Source organism: Plectropomus leopardus, chromosome 8, assembly GCF_026936395.1.
Source record: "Plectropomus leopardus strain MGB_pleo_1.0 chromosome 8, ASM2693639v1, whole genome shotgun sequence".
Classification (NCBI taxonomy): Eukaryota; Metazoa; Chordata; class Actinopteri; order Perciformes; family Serranidae; genus Plectropomus; species Plectropomus leopardus.
The window spans coordinates 28,486,001-28,501,480 of NC_142183.1; the positions used below are offsets into that span (position 1 = coordinate 28,486,001).

At 39.6% G+C, this 15,480-nt stretch overlaps 2 long non-coding RNA genes across 2 annotated transcripts in view; one reads left to right on the top strand and one right to left on the bottom strand.

The window, feature by feature from the left end:
- LOC148188961 (uncharacterized) lies at positions 1 to 4,956 on the top strand. The gene is made up of 3 exons (XR_015777143.1): positions 1 to 285; positions 4,442 to 4,498; positions 4,653 to 4,956. It is a non-coding gene; the product is annotated as an uncharacterized LOC148188961 (long non-coding RNA).
- The window catches only part of LOC148188962 (uncharacterized), a 25,060-nt gene continuing 14,187 nt past the window's right edge, over positions 4,608 to 15,480 (bottom strand). Inside the window, exon 3 of the long non-coding RNA XR_015777144.1 lies at positions 4,608 to 4,737. This is a non-coding gene — a long non-coding RNA (uncharacterized LOC148188962). The remainder of the gene's footprint in view (positions 4,738 to 15,480) is intronic.

The following is a 15,480-nucleotide window of genomic DNA, read 5'->3' on the forward strand; positions in this document are numbered from 1 at the left end:
GTCCTCTCAGAGCTGAAAAAAAAGATCCATCTGAATAACTGAGAACTAACCTAGTTGCGTAATTATATTTGCCATTAGATGGCTAAGTCCGGATCTCCTTGTTGGTTTGAAATTCCATTAAATATATTGCTCGAGCTCCCAGGTTAAGCTTGATTTAAATTTGCATACATTTTCATACATTTAGGAGAAATAAAAGAAGGCTGCAGCCACCAGAAAGTCATTAAAGAGCGCTGAGCCGAGGAGCTGCTGGTGGAGGCAGAGACAGCGAGAGGAGGGCCGGAGCAGGTGAGCTGACCGCGGGGTGGATGTGTGGTGGACGGGGCCGTTTAGAGGGTGGACGGGGGCCTCGGTAACCGGAGGAATGACAGACAGCGGCAATGAGGGCAGAGTGATGACAGGACAGTGTGTAGCCTCGTGTTGTTGTGTAGGACTGTGGATTGATGGGAAATAATTCAGCACATGTATTTGTTTGTTGTCTAATTTCCAGAGTGGCGTTGCGCGTAAATTCTTAATGGAGTTTACTCTTTGAAACTTCATTAAAGTGACTGAATATTTGATGTGAAGGGGTTGTTCGAGTGGCCTAGTTTGGAGAATCTTTTGAGTCGTTATGGAGTGCAATTATGCAGAATGAAATGCAAAACAATTAGTACAATTCTAGCACAAGGTTATCAGTGGTATTTCAGTGCAATTCGTGTATTTTCACACGTGTCATATTGAATGACACGCCAAAGCGCACTGATTTTGAAGGAATTTAGAAAGAAAATGTATCATATAAAGTAATTTCAGTAATTTAAACCTGCCATTTTTATCACAATTGAAGGTTTCAATACTTGCTTTCAGCGAGCAGAATCGCAAATAAATAAATACATCTTATATATATATTTTAACAAAAATGTGTGCGTTTATTGGGGAGCATAAAGCAGACAGGAGGACTTGGAGAGGGGGTTGTATTGCTCTCGATAGTCTAAGTTTCTAAGTGTAACAGATGCTTCTCTAGAAACGCTCCTTGTGCTGATTCCTTTTATTCACATCAACATTTTTCAGCCGTCGAGCGCGTTTCCATAGCGAGGCGAATAAAAGGCAAATCCCCGCTCCGCGCCTCCAATAAAGAGCCCATTCACAGATAACCCGAGCCAGCCCTGCTACACTTACACCATGCAGCACTGCAGCTCCCCTCTCTCTCTCTCTCTCTCTCTCTCCTCCGAGGTGCACTTTACTGCGAAATAACACAAACTAATGAGTCATAATTTCTTTAATTTTGTCTTGATAAAATGGCAGTTTGGGGTTGTTTGTCGCGTTTGTTTAGCTGCGTGTTTGTGTTTATTTGGCGGCTTTGGGTAAATCTTGTGCTTATTATCTTCTGACTGATTATTTGCTGTATGGCAGTGGAGTAAATAAAAGAAAAGATTTGTTGACTATATAGTTTATTTAAACGAAGCAAATAAAAGGAATATATCAAATTGTAAGGAAAAAAATCTAAGCCCATTAATGCTTTTCCATCTAAAACATTATTGTATCATTAAATTGGCCTTCAAATTCACTCGAATGACACTAGAAAAAATAAACACACACACACAAAAATATATGCTCGATTAATTGTTATTCAAATCCAAAAAAACAAAACAAAAACTTTATTTTGTAATGACTTCCTGGTTGCACGTTCAGGGACATGAACAAATCAGAAATATCTGTGCTCATTACATTTGGAAAAATATTGATTTTAGAAGAGATAACTCATGTTGCCAAAGGTTAAAGAACAGACTATGGACAAAAAATACATAATTTTTTATGGAGGTTTAGTGTGGCTGTTTTTCTCAATTTTTGTCATTTAAAACAGGCCATTTTTTTCTCACTCTAATAATTCATAAGTGATACAGTTTTGTTGTTTTTTATAGGTATATGTTTTTCCTTTTTAAAATTGTAAATATATATATATATATATATTAGGAGCTTTTTCTCACATGAAAGTCTAAAATGTGCAGCTTAGAGTAATTGGATGTCTTTTTTTAAATTTAGAAATTCTAAGAAAAATTAATTAATTTATTTTTTCTATTTCATTAGACTCTGTGTCCTTGCCTCTCCAGTTGAGTGCAGCAGGCTGCAGTCTATAGATAAATCAGTTTTAGTCTGCTATTGAGACAGGCTGGGCCTCAGGGCGGAACCTGTCACTTGGTGTCATGACCTTTGAAAACTTTCCCCATGAAGCCTAAATCTCTGCTGCTGCATGCCAGCTATGGCCTCCAGTTAAGGATTTTACAACTGAAACATATCAATCTGTCTTTGTCCATAATTATTTATGTGGGAAATATACTGTAGAAGATAATAAAAAGGAGAAGAAAACAGGACAATGTGATGTGAAACCAATGTTACTGTTGGTTTGATTTTTGCAAAACAGTTGAAATAATGGCTAAAAAAATAAAGGCTTTAGTTGAATAGTTTTTGGTTTAATAAAGGCTTTAGCTGAATAGTATTTGGTTTAATAAAGGCTTTAGATTAATAGTTTTAGTTTTATAAAGGCTTTAGTTTCACCTCTGAGTTTAGTTGTCCTCTCATCCTGTCATGACACTGCGACACACACACATACACACACTCCACACAAGCGCTCCCAGACAGTAAAATCGATATTCCCATTAACCCGTGACGTCGCTAATAAAGGACAGTGACACCGTGTTTAGACAAGACGGCCCTTCAAAAGCAAACCCGAAACTAATCTCACATCATGTCGCTGACAAGCCGTTTGTTTTCATCAGCAACTTGAAACAAAAACGTCTGTTTGAGCTGTTTGTGATAGAAAAGTGCATGCTGTCCTGCATGTCCACCTGTCAGTCTGGGAAACAGCTCACCTCTGCCTGCGTGTGTGCGTGCGTATGTGTGTGCGTGTGTGTGTGTGTGTGTGTGTGTGTGTGTGTGTGTGTGTGCGTGTCCAGCAGGCGTGAGTGAGGAGGTGGAAGAAATACATTGGACACACCAATGAGTGAATGTATATGAAACTGAAGCTCATCCCACGAGAGCACACAAAGTGTAAATGTACATTCATAATGCATGAGGCCCGGTGCGTTTGTTTGGTCTGCAGTGAGACACCCTGGTTCAGGGGTTGTGTGCGTGTGTGTGTGTGAGAGAGAGAGAGAGAGAGAGAAAGAGATTATGTGTGTTTGGTTCTACATAAAAGTTGTTTTTTGTTTTGGTTTTTTTTTAATTGAGGTGTTTATGATTTTCAGCAAGTCTAATGTCCTCGAGTTTTTAAAATCCCATTTTACATGGAATAACATGAATATCTAAATAATGTCCTTTTTGTTCCCGCGTTGTCCACGAGTTACATTTTAAAGTAGCCTGCCGATTTTTGTTGAAATTGTAAGTTTTCAAGAAACATCGCGAGAAAAAAATAATTTAGAACATTGAAATTTGCATTTAATAAACATATGATTACAGCATGCAAAATGTGGGATCGAGGAGATTTTTACGCTGTTCAAGCCAAATTAATACGACTTAATTTTGCGTCTCAAAACATGCGCAATCTTTTTTCTCTCACTTATTATCACCGCGGGAAAGAGGCAATAACAGGGCTTTTCCTGGTTCCGATTATCAGATAGGTGTATAGTTTTTACTTGAAGATAGAAATGTTAAAAATACACCTGAACTCGTGTGGAAAAATATTTAACTAGACATTCAAATAAATAATAATAACAACAACAATAATAATAATAATGGGATTAGGCTCTATTGTACTTTTTTGGCCCAAACGGTGCTCTCGTAATGATCTGACACCATTCTGTAATAATGACATGTTTCAGTCATAGCTTAAGGATCATATTAATTAGAAAATAAATAAACAAAAGAATACAACAAACGTCATGTTTGTACAGCACATCCATGAGAGAAATGAATAAAAATATGATATGCTATTGCCATTTTTTTGACCGCTATGACAAGATAAACTTTAAACACCCTGTTTTTTTCTTTATCAGATAAAGTTATTTCCTAATTTCAAAGTTGCCTCGAAATCCAAATAATTTAATTTCCTGGACCGATTGAAAGACATGAAGTGCGATGTGTGAGGCTTCAATTAAATGTCTCACGTCTGGATATTAGCATTTCAACTCTGATGCAAATTCCAGCGTAAAATTATTTTGGGGGGTTTCTAGTTAATTAGAAAATGAATTCAAGTCACAACAACACACAGGCCTGAGGTCAGAGAGGCTCCCAGCTCGTGAAAATGTCGTGCGGAGAACAAACAGTCACGTGCACAAAAGCAGCGCGTTGCAATATATATATTTTTTTTATTATCTGCCAGAATTTCAAACACCTGAGCAAAATTGAAACTGTTTGTCCCTCTTGCCTTCCCCTCAAACAAAGCGAATGTTTGTCAAAGAGATTATTCACCTGTGTGTGTGTGTGTGTATGTGTGTGTGTGTGTGTGTGTGTGTGTGTGTGTGTGTTACAGGTGCTGTTTGCGGAAGAGGCTTGTATATATTGTTCCTGGGTCAGCGAGGGAGCCAAGGTTGGTCAGACTCTACGTAACATTACAATCTGTTAAACTTCAAACTGCCCCAGCACACACATTCACACACACACACACACACACACACACAGTTCCTATATAGAGAGCACTGATGGAGAGCAGAGTCTATAGAAATGTAATGTATGCTCTTCAGCCCTCTCCAGCCTCCTCTTCCACATCCAACTCCTTCTTCTCCTCCTCTGTGCCGAGAGAAGAGCTCGTGAGGGTCAAGGCCTCCGCTGGCACCAACGAGGACGAGAAAGGACACAGGATGAACTTGTTATGACAACTTCTGTGCTGAAAAGTCCTCTCTTTTGCTCAAACATCGATGGATGAGTTTTATGTGGAATATCAGCAAGTTCACTGCCACGGTTAAATAACCAACCAACATACTTTCCCCTGTTGCCTAACCCCCCCACCACCACCACCACCACCACCACCACACACACACACACACACACCCACACACACACACACACACACACACACACACACACACACACACACACACACACACACACACACACACACAGGTCCCTCTGAAGGAGCAGGCGGAGCCGGCAGTTGCACATCTGCATTTCAAACACAGACTCTCTGGGATTCATTATTAATTAGCCTGCTGAGCCCTGGAGGACTGGTGATGCTGCCGTCTCTCCTTCTCAAACACACACACACACACACACACACACTAACACACAGACACATGCGCACACACCTCGTGACCCCTTTGCCCCCTCTGCTCTACAGTTAGAGAGTCCTCACCAGAATACTGAGCCATACAGGAGCTCCCTCCAATCCCATCACTTCCCCTGATTTCCCTCTTTAATGTATGGTAAAGGATGATGAATTACAGCAGTAGATGGGTTTTATTAAGCTGAGCGCTGTGCAACTGTGTTTAAAACACCACATTCAATTGAGTTGTTTAGTGCGGCACGGTGCTAAATGACATATGTGAGAGGATGAGAGGAGCCTGAAGAGCTGCATTGGGTCTTATATCACTTCAATAAACGTTACAAAACTCCTTTCTGCCTTTGTTTGCCTTATTCTTAGCTATTTGTGAGGGGATAAGATTGTTGCGTTTTTGCTCGCCTCTTAATTTCTGTGTGTTTCTGTGTACGTGCAGCTCTGTGCATTAACCTCCACCAGCAGCAGATAGACGCAGATCAGAAAGACACACAGCGATTATGCATGAGGAATGTCTCCAGGGTCCAGAGAGAGAGAAAGAGAGAGACATCAAACACACTGCAGTGAAAACCCTCTGTCCACAACACACGTCCCACCGCTGCGCAAAGTTGGGGCTGTGCAGTTTACAAAAATAAACACGACAGGAAGCAACCAACGCGCTGATACGAGGGTTTCAGCCTATTGTGTGCTTCTGTTGTTCACATTAATATGCAGGGAGAAAACGTTTGATGCAGAGATCATTCAAGAGCATCAGATCATGCATGATCTCCTGACATATTTGTGATAGGATGGTGTGTCGAATGCAATTATCTGAATGGAGAATGTAAATGAAAGGTATCTCCTTGGTTGGGGTTAGCATCCAGATCAACCCTAACCCTGAAAATGGAGAAAGCTGTTATTTTTTAGTAGGTGGCTGATAGATGAGACTATAATTATTATAGTTCTGCTGCTACAAGTGGCTCCATCCACCCATCCATCCGTCTGTGATTATGGCTCAGTTAATATTCCCATGGCCACTGGCTACTACTGTACACTGTAAACTCACAAACTGATCTTACTTTTTTTTTTAAATAAAGGAAACCTATTGCCTTGATAGAACATAAGTAAATATAACTATTAATTTAGATGTATGTTTATTTGATATTCAATTGTGAAGTTTGCTAAAATTTTAGTCATATTTACTCAATTTTGTGAAGTTGTTGCAACTGAAAAATAATGAAATTAACTTAAGTTTTTAAGTCGTCCAAGACAGTCAGACTTAAATGAACAGTTTTATGTATTTGGTGTCAAAAACAAAATGAGGTTGCATGTGGAGGATTTACAGGCGTGTGCGTGATATATAAGCTTGATGGAATTTTTTAGTCAAAGAGAAAGATTTAGTTTGAATATTTGTAGTTGGTTTTTTTTTAAGGCTTAAAAGTGGATTTGTTTTGATTGTATAATTTCGTTTGATTCCACAAACACTGGTCTTGTCTTAAGATGCTAAGAATGGCATTTTGTTGAAATGAGAATAATCCTATGAACTTATAGTTCTCTGCTGTGCTTACTTTATGGAACAAACTCAATCAGTTCCCAAAATACTACTGAGTTAATACAACAGTCAGACTAACTTGGTTTGATTAATTTGATTATCTTATCTAATTATTTCTTATTACGAACAAGTTATTTCCACTTGAGTTGACTTCCCAAAATTAAGTAAATACAAAAATTTCAGTAAACCTAACAAATAGATAAAACAAGGTTCATACAGCTTAAGGTGAGTTAGATTTAAGACATTTTAAGAGTTTTTATTGCCAAAGTAAAATTTAAGACCAATTTCACAATAACTACAACTGAGGGGAAAAACATAACTGACATCAATAATTTATTGGGTACAACTTAACCCAAATGTTTACTTCAACATAAAACATTACTTGTTAGTCAAAAGTTATATGATCTACTTTAAATGCTGAAACTTGTTTAAAACTTTCTAGAGTGGAACCCCTGGAAAACAAAGGGCACATTATGTAATTGAAGGATCTGTTTGGTTTGCCTGAGAAAGAGTTTTTTATTTAATCATTGTGGTAAATGTTTATGAGTGTTTCCGGTTATTCTATCCTGATCTGACCAACGTTAAATTTGGAAAATGATTTAAATATGGGATATTACCAATTATTTTGAGATTCCACAATGCAATTTCAGAAAGAAATGATAAATAAAATACTTCTCACAATGTCACAGCATGTTTAAGACTTTTGAAAGACTGATTTAAGACATTTTTATACCAATAAAGGCCTTATTTTTAGATGAATGAATTTAATGCCTTTTAAGACTTTTTAAGGATCCACAGCAACCCTGATACAAAGAAAACATAAGAATAGTTATGTTTTGTCACTATTTTCAAGGTATTTAGTCTCCTATACTTTTTTAAAGTAAGATCAACTTGTCAGATTTTACAGTGTAGGTGAGCAGAATGTGATCTCTCAGCACACATCAACACCTCAGCCATTGGCTTGCTCAAGGCTATAACCCCGGCTCTGATAGGGTAAGAAGCTCTGGCAGTAATTTGGACATAATTGCATAATTGAGCAGGACTCTGCCGTCGTCACCTTCGGCCTCTGAAGTCTGCGATTCAGGCCTCGCCGTGGCTGAAGCTGCTGCTCAGCTGTCACTTCCTATCTCCATTCAAACGGATACATCACTCTCACACTGCAGCATCCCTGTGAGGATCTCTTGAACCAATTGGATCTGATTCAGAGCCAGTGGTGGACCTCCGCAGAGCACACACACTTCCTGGTTTCAGAGAGAATTCTGGGTAGCGGTGGTGCGGTCAGATTTGCATGGGGAAACGACCACTTTCTCGACAACACAGCGCAGCCTTTGTTAGGCGCGTAACGTGAAATCTGGGGCAATCGAAGAATCTGCACAAATGTTGTTACAAGTTTCGCTCCGAAAGGGAATTCTCGTTCCCATTTCGGCGCGCTCCCCTCGGCCCGCTCTTTCATTCAAAGGAATGTACATATGATTTTTGGTTTCATACCAATTCCACCTGGAGTCTCGAAGGGAAGAATAACAAATATGGGAAACATCTAATCCAGAATAATATGTTTATCTAGAGACCTGTGGACTTGGGGAGGAATGGACCCCCTCTGATGTGGTCTGCTGCCAGTGTGTGTGTGTTCGTGCATGCGTGTGTGTCGATGGGTTGCTGTGTGTTTGGGTTGGATGTGTGAGACGGGTGAAGAGACCCTCCACCCCCTGGGGCCAGGAACTCTGGGTGAGGAGGAAGAGAGGTCTAACACACTCTCAGATTTCTGAAGTGTGTTTGTGTGTGTATGTGTGTGTGGTGTGTGTACGTGTGTGTGTGTGTGTGTGTGTGTGTGTGTGATACAGGATGTGACAGAAGCTGAGCAGCAACTCAGTAGTTGGACAGAATTGCAGTAAAAACTCGAAACATCTCAGTTATGGTGGTGCTTCTCACAGAGAAAGGCTTTTTTTTCTGCAGGAAAGAAAATATAAATTTAATCTCTCTAAACTCCCTCTGTATTTCTGCTAAGGGGGTTAAGTGTAGAGAAAATACTCAAAACCCAGATGGATTTGCACAAGTTGTGTTTAAAGGAAAATTCAGATTTATTACAAATGGGGTTTATTTTCATAGTTTTGGCCGTCAATTTGAACTAAAAGCTGATTTTTGCGAATGCAGCAAGTCAGTTGGGTGAGAAAGACCAGCAGTCAGACAATAAACATGCTAAACGTTTATCCAGATTATCATAACTACTTTTTATTCTAATATTCCCTCATCGCATAAGAAAAATGTGGACACACACCTGCACAAGTATGGTAGGGCTATGGTGAACAGGGAGGTTGGCCTGTGATGGATGTTTAGAAACTGACAGTTTGAGTTATAATTTCATCCTTTGCCTTTGTTTCCCTCCAAATGAGTTGGGCTAACTTTAGCCCCTTTCAGGCACACACACCTCATCGCGAGAAATGTTTTCAGTAAGTCATCGGTTCATATACACTTTTCAAGGGACTGTTCAGCCCAAAGTCAACATATTTTTCCTCTTACTTGTGCTGCTTATAAATATAGACTGTTTAGTTGTGAGATGTCGCCTGTTGAAGATATCGGCTGTAGAGATGTCTGACTTCTATCCAATATAATGGAACTATATTACTATCAAAAAACACTTTGTCTGTCCTCCTGTAGTAACTCTGAGGACCCTCTGTTGAAGACCAATGGTCCAAATAAAGCCATAGCAAGCATTGATGTAATGGACACATATGTCTAAATGACCCTAACAGATGAAGACAGTAAAGTTACATACTCCATGTCTAATGCGAGCTCTGGAGGTGTGTTTAAAATCTGTGTGATGTCTGACTGCTCGTGGGTTTGGTCCCGTCACTTCTTTTTAGTGTTGCCACAACTCTCAGAAATTACTCTGGTGAGTGCAGTTTTATCAAAACTGATCAAAACGATGGTTAAAACTAAAGAAATAAGAGCCAAGTTAATGTCATTTTCCTTTAAAAACAGGACGCTGCACATGCACGCTAACTTAGTTGCATGTTATCATTGTACCAGACAGGACTGATATACGAAACCAGCAATTCCTTTAAGAAAACCCACACACACACTGAAAGTGACACTTCTACTATCACTACTACTACTACTACCAGTTCAGCATGCCAAAAGTACTGAATCCTACTCCCTCTCTGTTCTCCCTCCTGCTCTGACTCCCTCTCTCTTTCCCTCTGAAAGAAGGTCTTATTGTGGCGATGTCAGCTGTCTCAAGGGCATCCAGAACAAAGAAGCTTTTCACCCCTCTGCATATCCTCCTCTCATCCTTCACTCTCTCACCTCTCACTCTCATTTCTCTCATTCCGACGCCCCTATCATGCAAACCTCTCATTTGTTTGCACCTTTTTTTTTTGTTTCTCCTCTCCTTTTCTCACTTTTGTTTTGGCATGCGAGTGGCACGATCACTGGAGAGCGCACTTGCCAGAGCAGGTTGAGGTAAATGAGACGATGACAGTGACACGGGTGGAAATAATAAAAGATAAATCCTTTGGCAAGTTCCTTGATTTGGGCACAGCATATTTGAGATTACTCTGCTGTTGCTGCTGCTGCTGCTGGTGTGTGTGTGTGTGTGTGTGTGTGTGTGATATACGTCCTGTATGTATCTGTGCCTGGCAGAGTATGGAGGCAGGAGAAGAGGGATGTATGAAGGCAGCAGCAGCTGGTGGAGATACACAATGTCAAGAGAGCTCAGAGAGACAGAGAGAGAGAGAGAGAGGACAACAGAGGATGCCTCCTTGGCCGACTGCGTGGAAGGGGGACAGTGGAGCATAACAAACAGGATCCACCTTTCTGCTTGGCTAATTTTCCCCATTAAAACAGCCCAGCAGGAGCCTCAGCAGTCCACCAGCTGGAACAGAGGTTATTTTAGTGCCTGTCTTTCAGCAGGGTGTGTGTGCGTGCGTTTGTGTGTGTGTCACTTGCATCTATTTTGGCGTGCAAGTCTGAGGTTTGGGGAGGCATAGAGATCTTCCATAGGAGCGGATTCAATTCACTGATATTAATTTCCTTCTCTCCAGTCATGCATAAACAAAGAAAATCTCCACGGCTGTCTACAGTATGTGTTTCGCCCTGCTGCACGGCGCTATAATGTGCTCGACGCTGATATTGATGTATGTGCCCATATTTGCCCAGTCATCTCTTTATGTGGCAAGCCCTCCTCTCCTCTGTCTCAGTCAGATCCTAAACTAATCCCCAACCCTGCTACTCTGACAAGAAAATCCCCTATTTTAATGCATGCACACACACACTCCGTCTTCCTCCCTCAACCCCCAGCCACACACCCAATCACAGCACACACACACTTTCTTTTTTATCCCTCTGTGTACCTGTACACAGCATCTCTCTAGTCTCTTAAGCTTTTAGTAGAGCGTGCCTCGTATGGAAGTTACCATTTGTAATATTTGTCATGTTAATATCTTCACAGTGTGGGGGCGTTTCTAGAAATATATACAGTAATGAAATTTCTTTTTGTTTTTGTTCACATAAGGCAGAGTTTGGCAGCGCAGTGTCGTTATGCTACACACTGTCAGGAAATGTTAATGGAAATCTGCGTAAGTCCATTTACTGTAAGAAAACATAATCAGATAACAGACGTGCGATTTAAAAAGGAGGAAGACATGTTGTGTTACTAGAACATAGCATCAATAACACAAACTAATTTACCAAACGGGTCGTAATGGTTGCAGATCATAGCTAACTTAATACTGTAAGTCTGAGAGATAGGACATATTTTGCAACTGTGTGATTTTGGAGGCCAAATGGCTAAGGAGTTTTGTAGTTAATTATGTTTGTATGGTACACAATGTAATTTGCCCTTACAGAGTGCAATTAACTATACAATGAAGCAGAATTTTAAGAATGGGCTGCATTTATAAAGCACCTTTCTACCTCACAGGACAAATCTCATTCACACACACGATCATACTCTGAGCTGCCATGCAAAGTGCAAGCCTGCCCATGAGGACTAACTGTGGGTTCAGCGTCTTGCTCAATGACACTTTGACACACGGGCAGAGGAGCCGGAGATCAAACCAGCGATTTTTGCGATTAAATGACAACCTGCTATCCTGAGCTACAGCCTCCTTCTAAAGAAAAAGAAAAAGAAGAGAAAAAGCTGCTAAAGTTAAAAGGTGAAAAGCAAACTGACAAATAGACCTATACCTCCATTCTATGCCTTTTAAAGAAATTTATTATATATTATTATTTATAACACTTATTCCCATATTACCTAAAAAATACCTTAAAAATGCAAATATTGCACTTAATACATTCACTTATATTTTCATAGGTTTAAATATATGATTTAAATGTATCCAGTCCACACCATACTGTATGAATTCCAGTACTGTCAAAGCTGTCATAGCAGTTAGGCTAATATTACTCTGCTTAACAAGACATTTAGCAGGACATTAAGTTAGTTTTCATTCTGCATCATGATTGGATTTAGCTATTGCCCCAGTAAAAAAACTGACAGCATGTTTGTCACGGTTGATATTTTTCATTTACAGGTTACAGAAAAAAAATCAGGAGGTAAGTTTAGTTTTAGCTTTTAGCCGCAGCTATCTCATTAGCTAGCTTCACATAAACAAATTCTTCCTGCTTTGGCTCTCTATTTTGCTGCTTTATGTGCGTGTAGTGAGTGTGACACTACCACAGTTTACAAAATACAAAACCTAAGTCCAAAGACGATGGTTTGCCCTGATTTTTGGCCCTTTTTTGTAGTTACACAATGTTTTGGTGGAAATTTTAAATTTCTGTGTTGTTTTTTTTTAATAATTTAAAACGAATGGAAAAAACATGTAGTTTCCTAGTAGTAGGCTACACAGTGTGGGTTTGAACTGAAGGTAATGCATACAAATACGACTGGGTGCGGCCTTGGCACAGTTTATGTGGTGTGAGCGTATTCTCAACCCTCAAAAATAACTACATGCAGAGGCAGAGGAGTTGGGTTGAAGGTTTAATTTATGTCCTTGTTGGCCTGTCAGGAGGTTTGCCAACTCCAGCCCATTTGTATTTCACACTGTTGTTTAAAGGCTATAAAACATTTTATGTCTAATTTCTGTATTTAACAGCGTATTAACGGTGACGATAAAACAATACTGTTTAGCTGTAACTCTCCTAAATACCACACCAGATTATTTATGTTTACACACAATAAATTCAGTCTACAGATTGTCCGATTACTGGGTAGCACACACACATACGTTTTAAGAAAATATTATAGCTTATCAGATGAGAGAAACATATATCGCACATGTATAACTTTCCATATTACGCAAGCTAAACAAATGACAAAGGATGGATTTCATCTGCGTTACATTCAGCATGTGAAAGGACTGACTGCATTTTACCAGGCAGGAGAGATGAGGTGCGGTTGACCTTGGCATGTGCGCTAACGCACGCACACAAACGCAACACATGCACACACATACACGCCATGTACTGTAGGGGGGAAACTGACAAATGGCAGTGCAGAAGCTCAGTTAGATGGTAAATGTGTGTTTAAACAACGCAGAGTGACGCTTACACACGCAACACTTAGTGGCCGGTCTGTGATATAAGATTGATTTGGTTCACTCTCTCACTCTCACTCTTTGACACACACACACACACACACACACACACACACACACACACTCAGTGGAATATGAGTGATGTGATTCAGGACACCTCTCGGCAGCCACTCTGCTTTCCATCCTAACGCCTGAGCAGAATACTAATCACTGGATCACATTACAGAGAGAGAGAGAGAGATGGTTGCAGCTATAGAAGGAGGAGAAGCAGCATGGAATCGCATGGATTATATCAGATGACAGAAATACAAAGGTGGGCTTCGCCAGCACCATGGTGTTCTTTTTTTTTTTTTTTACAGCTACAGCTTCCTGTGAGCAGCATGCAAATCCTGTGGGTTCGTGATGAAAAAGTAATGTCTCGGGCAGGTGAGAGCAAAGCTTAACAGCAGGGTTGGAAACATGCTGGAAACAATGAGAAAGGAAATAAAGTTCTGTCCACCTGTACGCCATGAAAGTCACCTACAACAAGCAGCTGCTGTAGAAACAGGTACTCCCCTTAAGTGGAGTTAACATAAATAATCAAAAACGCTGCCTTTGTTTAACCCTTTGAAACCTGGAGCGATAACGCTTTCCTTGTGCTGCTTTCAGATGCCTTTCACAAGTAGTTAATTTTAAGAAAAAAAAGCTAAGGAAAAACTATATTTCCATTTATCATAATTACACATTAAAAGGTTGTTAGGGAATTATTGTATTTTTTAATTAACTGTTTTCAGATCAATTCTGTCTTTAAAAAAAAGTTTTTAAAACTAGTTGTCAGGTAATTTTCTGATACTTGTTTACTGATTTCGTTTCTTTTTCCATTGCTCATTGCCTATTTTCCCATGTTTTTGAAAGAAATACAGTTCAGTTAGGTAGAAATGACACAGAAATTAGTGAGAATTTACTAAAAAGTACTCAAAGATTATTTGAAAAATATGCAACAGACACAACAACAAACAAAAAACACAACCAAACAAAAGAGGAAAGTTTAAAAAATAAAAATTAAAAAAGTAAATGTCCTTGTTGGCCTGTCAGGAGGTTTGCCAACTCCAGCCCATTTGTATTTCACACTGTTATTTAAAAAAAAAATATAACACAGAAATTTAAAATTTCCAGCAAACATTGTGTAACTACAAAAAATGGCCAAAAATCAAGGCAAACCATAGTCACTGGACATTGGTTTTCTTTAACTCTTTTCTATAACATTTTCATTTTACTAATGGGAAAAATAATCATATGTAATGTCAAAGCTGTCACTTGTGATGAACCCACAGAGAATTGTCACCCAAATCTGCAGCCCCTCTCATTTCTATGAAGTGTTTCAGTGTCTACAACGGGCCGACAACACTACTGTTCTGTTCACTCTCACGGCTCTCACCAGAGTAGTTTCCAGCAGCCACAGGCAGCCTTAACAACTTTACAGTTATAATATGCAGGAATTGTCAGTTCCTGATTGTACTGCTTGTGGGTACACTGCAAGCTGCTGTACTATTAGAACATTACATCTGACGTGATAGAAAAGCCGATACTTGAGCAAGCTAGTAAATAACCGCCAGCACCTAGCTCTCCGACAGAAAACAGGCCAACTTCATGTCATTCTTAATCCAATTTTGTGCTCGCCAAGACAGCCGACCCCAGATTCACTCGTTTTGAACGAGCTATGTGGGCTCAGCCTGATGTCTCGCTGTACTTGCGTTGCTTTTTTTGTCACAGTCTCTGCAATTTTTGTAGCTTCCTCTTGGATGTGTGCTGCTACTACCTGATCACTACCACTGTATGAAGTCCTGACCTCACCTGTGTGCTGTTAGCAGCTGGGGGCTACACATTCATAAATATCCGAAAAGACAGCAAAATATGATGAAAATAAGTAAGTGAATCATAAGTTATGATTGAGAGAAATTGCTTGTGTGAGCGTAACTTTTTAGAACTTTTTAAGGAAAAGCCCTCCATAGTGCGTTTACAACAATTTTGTCAGTTGCTGTGGCAAAAAAAACATTAATGCTGCTTTAAATACATTTTGCTGATTATTATTACATCATCATCATCATTATCATTATTATCGTTATTATCATTATTATCACTATTATCATTATTATTATTGAACTGAGTATTTTGAGCCCACACCCTGCCCGATCCATAGTTTATGTCCGCTGTCACACCAGTGTCGTAAACGGAGAGCAAAATTTGCGGCA